Source organism: Grammomys surdaster, unplaced genomic scaffold, assembly GCF_004785775.1.
Source record: "Grammomys surdaster isolate TR1022 unplaced genomic scaffold, NIH_TR_1.0 958, whole genome shotgun sequence".
Classification (NCBI taxonomy): domain Eukaryota; kingdom Metazoa; phylum Chordata; class Mammalia; order Rodentia; family Muridae; genus Grammomys; species Grammomys surdaster.
The window spans coordinates 6226697-6241684 of record NW_021605377.1 but is presented as its reverse complement, the minus strand read 5'-3'; positions in this window follow the sequence as shown (position 1 = coordinate 6241684).

Below are 14988 nucleotides of genomic sequence, written 5' to 3'. Positions count from 1 at the left end.
TTCTTTCTTTTTTTTTAACTGAAAAAATGTTTTGTTTATTCATACAATATCCATTGATACACATTTTCCCCCTCCCCCAGTTTCTCCTATGACACACTTCTCTAATATTGGCGAGTCAGTTGCTGAGATGGCTCAGTGGGTAAAGGGACTTACCACCAAGCTTGATGACCTAAGTTTGATTCCTGTACCTGTTGGGTTCGGGGTGGAAGCTGAGAAAACTCACTTCAGAGATAGAAGCTTTAAACTGAAAGCTTTATTTTCTGAGCGCGCAGGGAAGGCAGCTAGTTCGGGATCTGAACTGCATCCCCATAGAGAGGTTGTACAACGTTTTTAAAGGATGAGAACACAAAGCAGGGGTGGGGGAGGGGAGCAACTGCAGTGTTAGCCAACTGTATTTTGACTTTTTGAGAGTACCCGTTGGAGCCTGGGTGGTATCCAGGTCACCTTCAAGGTCCTTAATTCATTCTCCTAGACAATTATGTCTGGAGCTCAGAGTGATAAGGGGACAAAGGCGCAGGTCAACTGCATGTGGTTAATTAGACCATAACAGGCAATTGGTTATATATTTTTATAACTTATGCACCTTGGTGTAGATAACAGCAAGTTCTATATTCTTTACCGGTTAACAGACAACTAAGAAGTAGGTATTTGTTCCTAGGCCTGGGAATATGAACTTGTTTGATCCTGCCCGCAAGATGGACAAGCTGTCCTTGAGACGGCTGGACTCAGACAACGCTCTCCTTACAAGTGGTCCCTGAGATGTCTGGATTCAGATAACTGTTTACAACAGAAGCTGTTCAGCTATTCGGAAGTCCCCAGCTCCCCTAGGGCCTGGGACCTTGAATTTAATTTCTACCTAGGATTTAATGGAGTCTGAAAACTTAATGGTAGAACTTAGAATAAGTTTCTTCTTTGGCTTGTTCCCAGCATATCCACATGGTGGAGAGACAGAACTGACTCCTCAAAGTTGTCCCCCAACCTCCATACATGTGTGGTGGTACACGCATGCCCTTCCCCTACAGAAATGTAATTGAAAATTTTAACTTGATAGGAGACAAATTCTTCCTCAGTCACTTTGTTTACATTCTGGGATTACTAGTGGATATAAACATTTCCTCCCCGAATCTCCACTGGCTGCTGCATTTCTTCTATAATTTGTTGAGTTATGACTCAAATATGATGCATCATGACTTTCAAAAGTATTTATGTATTTAATCCTACAGAACCACAAACTGCATTATCCAGCCAGCCCAAAGGAAAGACTTTATATGAATGGATATTTATGTTTCCATAAGACCACCCATAATTCAGAGTGTGTTTTCTAGTAATAAGAATAGCAGTTCCAAACACAGTCAAAACCTCTAGAGGCTAAAAGTTCTGGGGAACTGACAGGGTAGCCCAGAAACAGAAATTAAAACTTTCTAAGAGCTCGCCATGAAGCCTTGCCCAAACCCAGCCTTCCTCTCTGTGCTTCAGAGCATTTTCCATTGGCCAATGTTGAAGTAACCTTTGCCATAACCTTTGTAATACCATCTTTTTTGAAAACTATAGAGGAAAAACATGAAATCTATCACTGCATAAAACCAGAGCCTAGACATTAATTACAGAGTTGTCCATTTGGGCTGTGAGGCTTTTGTTAATGAACCCTTGTATAATTATCGCCCAGTTTTTACCAAGTGTGAGGTCCCAGTTGGGGGAAATTGCCGTGGTCTCCTAAGAATAAAACTGTAGAACACTGGAGAACACAGGCAAGAAATGTCAGTTCACTGCCAGAAAGCTAATATGGTGAGTCACTGGCTGGAATCTAGCATTTTATTGGCTCTCAGTAAGCCAGAAAAGCTTCTCAAGTTTTCTTTGAGAGGCTCAGGAATTCATCTTCCAAACCCAAGAGCTTCAAGTTCTGAATGGGGAAAGTAGGCAGATTTTTTTTTATCTCATGATAACAATGTTTAAAACTGTTTTATGTTTGTTTGGGTTTTGTTGTTGTTGTTGTTGTTTTGTTTTTGGTTTGTTTGTTTGGCTTAGGGATGGAAACCAAGAACAGCCTGGAATAAATGAATCTGCTCTCCCTTTTTGTTTGAATAACCATCTTCATCGGTACAGACATGCATCTACATTGCGTTCAGGTAATAAATGATGGTGTGTTCTTTGCTCTGTCGATAACTAATTACGTGACTGTGTTAACATAACCAACCTTGGCGCGCACAGTTATATAGGTGTGATTAAACTGATCTTCACAATAATCTGTCCGAGACACAGTCTTCACAGTTCATGCTTGTCAATAGGTAGCTCAAGCAAGCCCCACCTCTTTCTTTTAACCTTAGGGAGTAGATACATCAGAGGGCCCTCCAGTCTCCAATAATTAAAACCTTGGCATGGCTTCTGCATAAAAGATATGGGAACTATTACAGGACTGTGGGTAGATTGCTACCTTCCCTAATCAACTACAGAGAGCCATGTACCACCTGAACAGGAGAACCATCAATGGCAAGCTGGTGAGAGTTACTAAGTGCCCAGGGTGGGAAATCATTCATTTCTTCTGGCACACATGTACATGAAGAAATTATAGAAATACATCAATTAAAGGAACCATTGACTTTTGGACCCCCAGCCGCCTCCATCCTATGACATTTCTGGCTGTGAGGAGCACTCTTCTGTTGCTCCAACCTTGCCTGCCCATCTGAGAATAATCTTCAAAGTTAAGCACTATGCTTCAACTGATATTATAGACTGTATGTTTATGTCCTTTGGACCCCAAATTCATGTGTTGAAAGTTCTAGCTCCCACTGCAATAGTATTTGGAGACAGGGCCTTTGGGAAGTAATTTCTGGTAGATTAAGTCATGGTTCAAGCCTTTCCAATGGATTAGTGTGGAGTTTTGAAGATGCTTGGCTCAGGGAGTGGCATTACTGGAGGTATGGCCTTGTTAGAGGAAGTGTGTCACTGCGGAGGTGGGCTTTGAGACCTTCCTCCTAAGCTTCCTAGAAGTCATCCTTCTCCTAGCTGCCTTTGGAACAAGAAATTGTTAACTTTTCCAGTGCCATGCCTGCCTACATGCTGCCATGTTCCTCCCATAATGATAATGGACTGAACCTCTGAAACTGTAGGCCAGCCACAATTAAATGTTGTCCTTTCTAAGAGTTGCTGTGGTCATGGTATCTCTTCACAGCAATGAAACCCTAAGACAATTAGTGTACAAAAAAAAAAAAAAAAAGAAAGAAAGAAAGAAAGAGAAAAGAAAAAAAAAGAAAGAGGGAAAGAAAGAAAAGACACCACACCTCCTTCTCCCTCTGTGTTTCGTAAAGCTGCAGTGAAAATCCAGCCCTCAGGAATCCAGAAAGAGAATACTTGCCAAGAACCTTACTGACAAATGCATTAAGCTTAGACTCAAAGGCCTCCAAACTGCGACAGGCTGTCGATCAAACTATTCAGTCCACAGTAAGCATCTTCATGGCAGCCCTGCAGACTTAGAAGCAGGATATTTCAGGGATAGTCTCTCGTGACTGAACCTTTCTTTATAATCTTTTCTCTTTTTAAAACTCAGCAACCACTATAATAGATCATCAGCGTTTAATGGGAAATACAAGAGTTAGTGCCACTATTTATAGGATTTTATTTTATACATCCTAACAGCAACTTTAGCACCAATCACTGTAAAGGAGAACCTAGCAGTTTATTCTTGAATTGTAAGTAAAGAAACACGAGGGCCACAAAAAGGGACATAACTGTACAAGCTGCAACTGGAATCTAAGGTCTGTTTGTTCTAGAAGATTCCAGCAAGGTATCTAGGTTAGAAGACATCTGAATTTTACTAAGCAATTTAGATGCATATGTAAATTTATTTTAACATCCTAATGCTACGGGTCAGAAACACATAGAAAAAAATACTATAATTGCCTTTTGTGTATCCACAACTCAAATTTCATGATAGTACATTTTGTTTTAGGTGTCGTTCCTCACTGGTTTTGGGTTATTTGTCTTTGTTTTTGACACAAGGTTTCTCTGTGTAGCCCTGGCTGTCTTGGAACTCACTCTGTAGACCAGGCTGGACTTGAACTCGGAGATCCTCCTGCTTCATTGTTTTTAATGTTTAGAAGTGAAATACAATAGTGATAGCTTTGATCTCATCTTTCCTTGCTTTACTTTTCTTCTTCAGAGATAATGTCTGTTCTGCAATTGCTGAGGACAACTGTCTGTGTTTTAGAAAGCTTACGTGTTGGTAAGTATATATGTACAGTGTTATTAAATATATTTTTAAAATATACATAAGGCTATTCTTCTAAAACACACTGTTTTATGTTAATGTAACTATATATCATTTCATGTAAATTAGCTAGTCTTCCATTTTCGGGAGGGGCAATGAGTCAGTGAACATTCATGCATATATATGTGTGTGTGTGTCTTAGTCAGGGTTTCTATTCTTGCACACAAGAAAATCATGACCAAAAAGTGAGTTATAGAAGAAAGGGTTTATTCAGCTTACACATTGCTGTTCATCACCAAAGGAAGTCAGGACTGGCACTCAAGCAGGTCAGGAGGCAGGAGCTGATGCAGAGACCATGGAGGGATGTTACTTATTGGCTTGCTTTTCCTGGCTTGCTCAGCTTGCTTTCTAATAGAACCCAAGACTACCAGCTCAGGGTAGCTGGTACCAGCTCACCACCCACAATGTGCCATCCCCATCTTGATCACTAATTGAGAAAATGTCTTACAATTGAATCTCATGGAGGCATTTCCTCAAGGGAGGTTCCTTTCTCTGCGATAACTCCAGCTCGTGTCAAGTTGACACACAAAACCAGCCAGTACAGTGTGTATATATTTATACATACATACATACATACATACATACATACATACACACACATTCACACACACACACACACACACACACACACACACACACACACACACCTTAGTTACCTTTCTATTGCTGTGATGATACACCATGACCAAGGCAACTTATAGAAGAAAGAGTCTATTGGATGCTTAAAGTTCTAGAGCGTCAGAGTCCATGACTGTCACAGCTGGGAGCATGTCAGCAGGCAGGCAGGCAGGACATTGGATCAGTCGCTGAGAGATCACATCTGATCCACCAGGAAGAGGCAGAAAGAGAGATAACTGCAAACGATGTGGGCTTTTGAAGCCCACCTCCTGTGATACAACTCCTCCAACAAGCTCATAACCCTATCCTTCCCAAACAGTTCCATCAAGTGGGATCCAAGCATTCAAATATGAGGCTAGGGGGCCCATTTTTATTTAAACCACCACAATATATCTTGTGAACATGAAAGAATATTCTCCAGTTTCTATGTCTAGAGACGGAGGGTGTTCATTTGTTTTAGAAGGGCTCTCTATGTAGACCAGACTGGCCTCAAAGTCTTAGAGCTCTGCCTGATGCTACATGTCAAGTGCTGGGATTAAAGGTATGCACCACCACACCCAGCTGGAGATGAAGTTTTTAACCAAGTTCTTGGTTTACATTTTAATTAGCAGCATTTTTCCTATCTAGGGAATTGTTTCACCACTTGAACATAAATTCAATAAAAACCCTGTTAACACTAAAACAGCACACTCATTACTGGTGATTTCCTTTGTACCTGGTATTGAAGTGGCTTATGTGAATTCATTAGTTTAATATTTGCAAAATGCACATTTAATGTACCATGCTCTTTAATTTCGTTGGACTGGACAGGAAGAGACCAATGAGTGACATTTATGCTTCTATCTTATTGGTTAAAGTTAAATGACCACAACTACCTTCAAAGGAAGCTGGGAAAGACATCTTAAGCTAGATGTCTATGTGCCCAGGAAAATTTTAGGGACATAGGTGGAAAGATGGCTCAGTGGTTAAAAGTACTTGTTGTTCTCGCAGAGGACCTGGGTTTGGTTCCCAGAAACCACATGGAAGCTCCAGCTCCCAGGCATCCGTTACCCTCTTATAATCTCTGTGGGCACCAAGCATGTTCATGCTACACGGACATGTATGCAGGCAAAACACACATGAAAGGAAATGAGTAACTCCAGTAAACATTAAAAAGTAAAGATTTACTTTAAAAAAGAATTCTCAAGGATGTTTACTATAGATAGAAAAAGAGAGTGGAGGCTGAGAAATAAGTCTGTTTAACAATCGTTGTTGATTTTTATAGGTGTAGAAAAGCAAAGAGAAGAGGAGTGGAGAGACGTCAGGAGGTAAAAGGAGTAGTCTGTAGTGAAACGCCAGATGTGACAGTTCAGCTGCACACACGAGGTCACGACAACTGGTGCTTCATGCAGAAGACGTGTACAAGACCAAGTCAGCAAAATCCTGGGCATGGATGGGAGAGGGACTCATGAAATCCCACCTGGAGGATCGATTGGCTATTGATGGCTCCTGGGAGGGCGGTTGGGATGCCGATCCCGAGAGACTACCTAGCCTCAGTCGATGATCCTCCACCCGTGCATGTACAGGCAGCACTTATTGGACTCTGTGTCAAATGAGAGAGAGAGAGAGAGACAGAGAGACAGAGAGACAGAGACAGAGTCAGGCAGACACAGAGAGAGAGACAGAGAGACAGAGAGACAGAGAGACACAAAGAAAGACAGACAAGGTCAGGCAGACACAGAGAGGGAGAGAGAGAGAGAGAGAGAGAGAGAGAGAGAGAGAGAGAGAGAGAGAGAGGAAGAGAGAGAGAGAGGGAGACAGAGAGACAGAGAGACAGAGAGACAGAGAGAAAGAGAGAAAGAGACAGAGAGACACAAAGAAAGACAGAGAGACAGAGTCAGGCAGACACACACACACAGAGAGAGAGACAGACAGACAGACAGAGACAGAGAGACAGAGAGAGGGGCAGAGAGAGACAGAGACAGAGAGAGGTTGAAAGAATGATGTGTGAGTAGAAGGGGAAGAATTAGATAGGAGGGAAGTGGTTGGTGGATTGGATCCAAACACACTGTCTTAGTTAATTTTCTATTGCCATGAAGAGCCGTCGTGACTGAGACAACTTATAAAAGAAATTATTTAATCAGGAGCTTACAGTTCACCACCATGGCACGAAGCATGGCAGCAGACAGGCTGGCATAGCACTGGAACAGCTAAGAGCTTTCATCCTGATGTGCAAGTTGGAGGCAGCGGGAAAACTGGTAATGACACGGACCTTTGAAGCCTCCATGCCCAACCCCAGTGACACACCTCCACTGACAAGGCCGCACCTTCTAATCTTTCTCAAACAGTTCCACCAATTTCAGGCCAAGTGCTCAAACATATGAGCCTATGGGGATAAACCACCCTACTATTCTTATTCCTATAGATAGGGTCTCACTAGATAGCCCTGACTAGCCTAAAACTCACAGAGATCTACCTGCTTCTGCCTCCCATGTCACTATGCCTGGCTAACCACCATGTATTCTATGCATGTACAAATATTAAATAAAATGTTTAATTTTCAAATGGTATTTTATAAATCATCATATAAACAGAAGTTTCATCACATACATTTAAGATGAATTGAAATGCTAATGTAAGTCTTTCTCGTGGCTATACATTTAATAAACTTATGAATTAGTATAAAAAGGAAAAGAAAACTGAAGAACAGAGAATGGAAATTACTTGTCCATAATTATATAATCATTATGACAAACAGGAAGCCCCTTGTAGCCCAGGCTTGCCCATAATTATATAATAATTATGACAAATATGAGGTCCCTTGTAGCCGAGGCTAGCACCAGAATCATGATCCTCCATCTTCCATCTCCCAGCTGCTGGGACTTCAGATATGTGCTAGCATGCCAACAAAGATTTGTCTGGTTTTTTTGTTCTGTTTTGTTTTAAACAAATCCGGTGGTCTTTCCCTTTTACTAAATTTTCTGGTCACAGAGCTATTGTATTCTAAGTAACCTGTAATGGAAATATGAAATTAGCATCCTACAAAAACACATAAATTTCATATTGTTATTGACAGTTTTCTGGAAGGAAGTCAAGCTTCCACTTACTGCACGGTGAACCTACTATAGTTTTATTTAACCAGTAACATAGACTCAAGCATTCAGTGGTTCATTATTTGCCTTTTGACCAGACTGTATCTTCTTTCATGATCTTCCGAAGGTCATAGCATCTAGCAGATGAAATTCACCCACACATAGGAACCCAAAGCTACTCAGCTATTTTGAGCCTCATTCCAGGCAACACTTCCTTGTCAGTGCCTAGTCTTTGATGATTCCTGGGATCACGGTGTTTATTTTTTTTCCTGTTGTTTTGTTTTTTAAATATTAGTTGCATGCAGGGGTATAAAGTGGACATTTTTGGTTTCTTTGGAAACTCAGTTGTGTCACATAATGCTTTCCTGGAAGCTGTCTGTGAGAGGATTTTTGCTGACAGACACGTGAGAGGGCGTGTGTTGTTTTGCTGGAACAGACTCTTGAGAGAGAGTGCGATGTTTGAAAAGAGTATAAATGGAACCCTACAGACAATGAAAGGATGCTCTTGCATTGCTAGCTGTGCAACAGTTCACTGGCCTTCGCTGGCCTTGCAATGCTTCACCAGTCTTTGCTGGTCTTTGTCGGTCTTTGCTTCATAGAGAGAAACACACCAAAGGACTTCTCATGGTATTCCGGCTGATTCTGGTCACTTCTGCTGACTCATGCTGATTTGGTGGAGCCTTGTGGTTTCTGCTGGATCTTGCCTACTACTGATTCATGTTTGGTCTTTGCTATTGGACTGGACTGCTGGTATCCTGACAACGAAGAGTGGAATCACCCCAAAGAAAGATTTCTAACCAGGTCCACATCCCTCTTTTCCTATCAATCTTCTTTCTCCCTTACCTCTGGTCAGTTGGCTAAAAAGGAGGTTGAAGTGATTAAGAACCATTCAATAAAGTAGGTTTGGAGAACAGTCTAAGCCCACAGGGCCCTGCAGTAGTGCAAGCTGTATTTGCATAGAGAAGGTAAGACACAGAATGTCTAACATATCCAAACACTCTGCGTTAGTCACTTTCTCATTTCTGTAATAAATTACCTGACAAAAGCAACTTAAGGAAGAAAGGTTGTAAAATGATTATTAATAATATTCTGTATATATTAATTAATGATGGAAATTAATATGGCAGCAATTATTCCTTAGCTAGCTTGTTTCCCAAATAACCACACAAAGACATTTTAATATTTTAAAGCTTAGGCCTTAGCTGGGCAGACTCTCAAGTAGCTCATTTAAGGTCACGTGGCTAGCTATACCTTTCAGTCTGATAGCCACATCTGTCTCTCTCATGTCTCCTGGAGAAAAGGCCTTCCTTTTTCTTCTTCCCAGAATTCCTTTCTCCCTCCCAGGAAGTTCCACCTTCCACTTCCTGCCCAGATAATTGGCAGTAAGGTTTTTATTAATACCAGTTAGAGAATGCCTTAGGTAGGTGAGGTAGGACAGCTTCACACAGCGTACCTCAACAAAAGGGTTACGTGAGTATGGCCCATCGTGACAGAGAAAACATGGTGGCAGAAGACTGGTGTAGCCTGTCATGATACACCCATAGTCAAAGAGAAGAGAGAGAGAAATACTTTCATTCAGTTAACTTTCTTCTTTTTATTCAGTTTGGGATGCTAGCTCATACAATGGGACCAACCACCATCAGGAGGTATGCATGTCCATCCTCAGTCAAACCTTTCTAGAAACAGCCTCATAAACAGACCTACAGGTGTGTTTCCATGGTGATTTTCAATCCAGTCTAGTAGATGATGATCGCAACATCAGAGACCACCCTCTTTCCAGCTAAGCATCTTCCGTCCGGGAGCTAGTGAGAGTTTCAGCAGCACATTCATTAAAAGTACCCATGGTATGGTAAGGGAGTCTGCGAAACAAAGGAAGAGCGACAAGGAAAATGAAAGATTGTGATCTCCATTTAGTAGAAACATAGAGTAATTAAGAATGCAAGCTCTGGGACTTGAGAGATGGCTCAACAGGAGCACTTGCTGCTCTTCCAGAAGACCTGAGATCTGTTCTGATACTCGTGTTAAGGGGCCCACAACAGCCTGGAACTCCAGTTCCAGAGATCTGACCTGAATGAGCTTCTGGGATAAGACCACAGCATAAAACTGCTAGATTCCTTGGGTACCTCCATATGTGTGGCGTTCCCACACAGAGATACATAAATATAATTCAATATAAACCTGAAAAAAAGCATAGTCTGAAATGGTGGTATTTGAAAAGCCAACCCCAACTAATAATGTTTAAAATTCTGTAGAGTCGTTTTCCAGCCAAAATATTCACACAAAGCTGGCTTATCTGGTGAGGACAAGGATCCCTCAAAACCTCAATAAGAAGTTCTGAACTCAATGATCATTAGGGAAAATAAAAGGTAAAAATGAGAAAAAAAATAAGGCGGTAACATAAAACTAAAAGAACTACTAAGATGCTACTGTGTGATGTTTGCATGTAAAAATCTGTTGATATGTTGAACACATTTCAGATATGTGAAAAATGGTGATGGAATTCAATTTATGCTGATGACGTTTTAGAGTCTGGATGGCTTCTCAGAGAACCATTGTATTTCATAAAAGAATGAAGAGCGATAGAGGATGGTACCTATGCCTTCTACCCTCTGTGCCTGCCTGTGCATAGGCATCTACACACACACCTGCACATAGACCATATGAATATAACACACACACACACACCAAAAAAAAAAAAAGAAAAAGAAAAAGAAAGAACTAACAAAAGACTAGGAAAACAGAGCTATGAGCTACCGTCAGACTGCCATAAAAATTAGTTAACAGCCACTGATCAGCGCTTTGGATAACACGTTTCATGTTGCAGGTAAGATTCTATTCAGCAGTTTCCTTTGAAAGATTCTTCAGTGTACTGAACAAAGAAGTTTTATTCTTGCGCAGTCTAGACTCTATTCAGTTGCTTGGCAATGGGTCCCACCATACCATTTTAGGCTTTGTGTTTAGCTTTCCAAAGGAGCGCTATACCACAAACTTTACCACAATACTCCCATAAGGAAGGACTGATAATCATTCCGTAGTCAATCTAGCAGGGGAAAAATCTTCAAGATGACAAGGGTTATTTTCAGATTGTTGCAAATACACTGTCTTCTTTCTTCAAAATGAAAACTTGTGTCCTTACTCATCGAGGTAAGGGATTCATTCACCTTTGTGATAAAACAAACAAAAACAAAACATAAAAACACTCAGCAGCTAATATAAGCTGTTGAGTATTCCACATTCAGTTGTGGGCTGGACAAGTGGAAGATGAAAAGGGAATTAAACAGAGGGTCTGCAGACCTGCTCTGTATGCCGTAAAGCCAAAAGCTTAAGATACAGTGTGTCCCTTGTGAACTCTATGATGCTCGAGAAAGACTAACTTGGGAGAAAAAGAAACAAACGTTGCAGGTTACAAGACACTATTGCAATTAGCTGCTAAATGATGAAGGGTTCAAGGAAGACCCTTTTAGGAATTTCTGAGAGGGTTAAGGAAAAGAGCCCATGTTTATCAAGTGTCCCCACCCTCACCCTCACCTCCCATCCTCCACAGCAGGAACGGCAAATGCACACTCTCTTCCAATAGCCATAACAGGACCTTGAAGTCACCACTGTCATCCTCTTCATTTTCAGGAGAGAACAGAAAGTAGAAAAGGTTAACTGGCTTTCTAGTGAACAAATCCAGATCTGGGTGAAATGAAGAACTTTGTAAAGGGTAACTAGGGAGAGATCCGCCTACAGCGCTGCCCTTTCCCCCAGCCTCTCTTTGCATTATTTATAAACTCGGGGCTGGATTCCAAGTGACATGGTCCTTAGGGAACACAGCTAAGCTTCCATTCCTGCTTAGGAACCTTTGTGAATACCTGTCCTTTCGGCCAACAGGAAGTCCCCTGGGACACAGGTAAAGGAAGCAGGATTTCTTTTCATATGGTCTTTGAACAATGAGTCCTGTGGGGTAATGGATGGTATCTACAGAAGAAGACTGACCCATGAAACACAGTGTTTTTACAACACTTCTACCCTCCCCGTTTTGGTGCCCGTTTACATTTCTTTCCCAGCTATCTTTCTCCTTGATTGCATTTGGAACACCCTGGGGCTCTTCTGATGAAACATTTCCTTGAATTTTATCACCTACCCTGTCGTAAAGACTTCTCCTGGGTAACAGTTTGCAATATCATCCAAACTCCCTGACACAATGCCCAAAGGTCTAGTCTCACTTAGGAACATATAAGTATTTTCCTTGTTCAGAGAAAAGAGATAAAAGACTTGGGAGGGAAAGGGTCCCTCAGGAAACCTGGCAAGGTTAGGAAGTGTTCTGTGTCCTTTTAAAAGGTTGTCTGAGACAACCACAACAGGAAACAGAAAAGGGGCTCAAGTTAACAGAGTTGGTTTTCTTCCCAGGTCCTGGAGACAGGAGGCATAGAATGCCACCATTACAATGTCACACTATTTCCAAGGAGTAGGTGTGTGTGTGTGTATGTGTGTGTGTGTGTGTGTGTGTATACCATGTGGGGGTCATACCACAAACTCAGGTGTTAGTTGTCAGCTTTCATTTTATTTGAGACAAGTTCTCTTGTTTTTCTGTTTTATTAGGCCAGTTGGCCCATGAGCTTACCAGGGATTCTCCTGTCTCTGCCCCCATCTCTCCATGGGAGTGCTGGAATTACTGCTGACCCTACAAGTCCAGCTTTCACTTTGGTTCTTGAGATTCGAACTTGGATCCACTTGTATGGCAAGTGCTTTTACCCACTGAACCCTCTCCCTAACCTCTGTTTAGTTTAGTGTTGTGCAACATTTCAACAAGAACCTGTGGTATACAGAACACGAATTACTAGCTACAATTTCTGTGATTCCATATATCAGTTAAATGTTTTTATACTGATATTTTAAAAATAGTACTACAGAATATAAGGAAGAATGGAAATATTTATGCTAATAATTTTTGAAAGGTTTGGGATTCAACCCCAGGCCTCATGTATGCTAAAGTCTACCAGTGGGTTACACCACTAACATAATTTAAAGAAAAGATTTTCTATCTTAAGATGTTTATTCATGTTCTTTTCTTGCTTTTTAAACAGAAGGACTGAATGGAAAATAAAAAAGAAGTAAAAAGAAAGGGTATGACTATTCCTAGGTACAGGAGAGAACATTAGATTTATTCATTATAGATTAAAGGGAGAACATGGACAGAGGCAGAAACATCTGGGAGAGTCCATAGTGAAGACACTCCACAAGTCTGGGCCATGTGAGGGGGTGGGGAAAGAGGAGAACAAGGAGAATGCAGAGTAGACAGAAGATGCCATGTAACCAAAATCACTGGATTATATAGGGAAAAGCAGCTGAGGGGAGGGTCAGCCCAGCTCCCGGGATGGAGAAGTTTAGGTTAGGGGGTATAGGCAGCTATACTCTGTAACAGGTAGAGACTGAGAGATGGTTAACCTGGTGTCTTGTTGATATGTTTAACAGGTACCTTAGTTAGCCATTTGTCCCAGGTTTAAGACCTAACAAGGACCTGGTTTTCCGTTTGCATTGAGCCCCATGAATAATTTAAGGGATACCTTCTGGCTGTTCCATCTGTTCTGCTTAAGAAAAATGGTCAGTAAGCAATGAGGTGGTTGCCTGGACAGTTATGATGTCAGCTTGACTGTAGCTCAGGGGTCCCTAGTTAGCTGGAAAAGTGTTATTTCAAGGCGTGTCTTCCAGGGAGGTTCTGGAAGAGATCAGCATTAGAAATCAGTAGTTTAAATAAATAAGATGGTCCTCAGTCATAGGGTGAGCATCATTCAGCCCTCAGAGAGTCGGGGTACAAGACAAAGATGGCGGGAGAGGGGATTTACTCTTCCTAGCTGGAATATCCATCTTTCCTGCCGACAGATATCAAAGCTGCTGGCTTGCAGGCCTTCAGGCTATGCTAGGAGTGACATCACCTGCTCCTTTGTCTTGATACCACCTAAAACCTATCTAATCTGCCTTAGCTGTAAAATGGGTGGTTAACAGAGATATTTCTAATAGTAATTGTGAAGACTGAGGGTATGGCGGCTGTTAAATATGAAGACATCAATAGACATTAGCTAGGTCAGTATCCCAAAGCCCTCAGTTCACTGGAATCTTCAGTGTCTGAAAGAGAATGTGTGTGTGTGTGTGTGTGTGTGTGTGTGTGTATACACGAGAAAGCTCAGCATATAGATAACAGAAGCTATGCAGTATAGGTTCATGTACTGCCCTGCAGCAGGCTAGTCATGAATCCAGGTCTGTTTCTCCTATTGCCTGAAAAAGGACACACATCTTACATAATTTTTGTGAGACTTTCTGGGTATGGTGGTTTGAATAGGTTTGGTCCCCATAGATGCATGTGTTTGAATGCTTGACCATAGGGAATGGCACTATTGGGAGGTGAGTAGCGTTTTTGGAGAAAGCGCCTCACTGTGTAAGTGGGCTTTGAGATCTCCTGGTCATGTTGTCCTTTACAGCAACAAAACCCTGAATAAGACACTGAACAACCTGTGGGACTACACGGAGAGCTTTTCTTCCTCGTTTTCTCGTTACTATAACCATCATCCTTACTCATGGACCCATTAGTAGTTGTCCTAAAGAGCACATGGGAAGGGCAAGGCATTTTACCCTTCTGTTTCTCAGGGCTAAGTGTTTACTAACTTAAAGATGCACAAAAAGCAAGGTTGTGCTCCTGTGTTTTGTTTCTCAAGTGGAAGCAGGAAGGAGACAAAGGGGTTGAGAAACGTGTGTATGTGTGTAAGGGAGAGGAAATCACTACTTAATAAAGAAGCTTGCCCTCCACTGTTCATTGTGCTCCTCAGAGCAGCCAAGGTGAGGAAACCACCCATGAGTCCACTCGTGGACAAATAGATCAAGAAAATGTGTATACACACACACACACACACACACACACACACACACACTGGATTATTATTCCACCTTAAAAAGAAGGAAGTCCTGGGTTTGACATGAGAATTGGCGAACCATTTGTGAAGGGAAGAAAAGCCAGACACAGACACACCCACTGTGTGATGCACATAACAAGCAGAC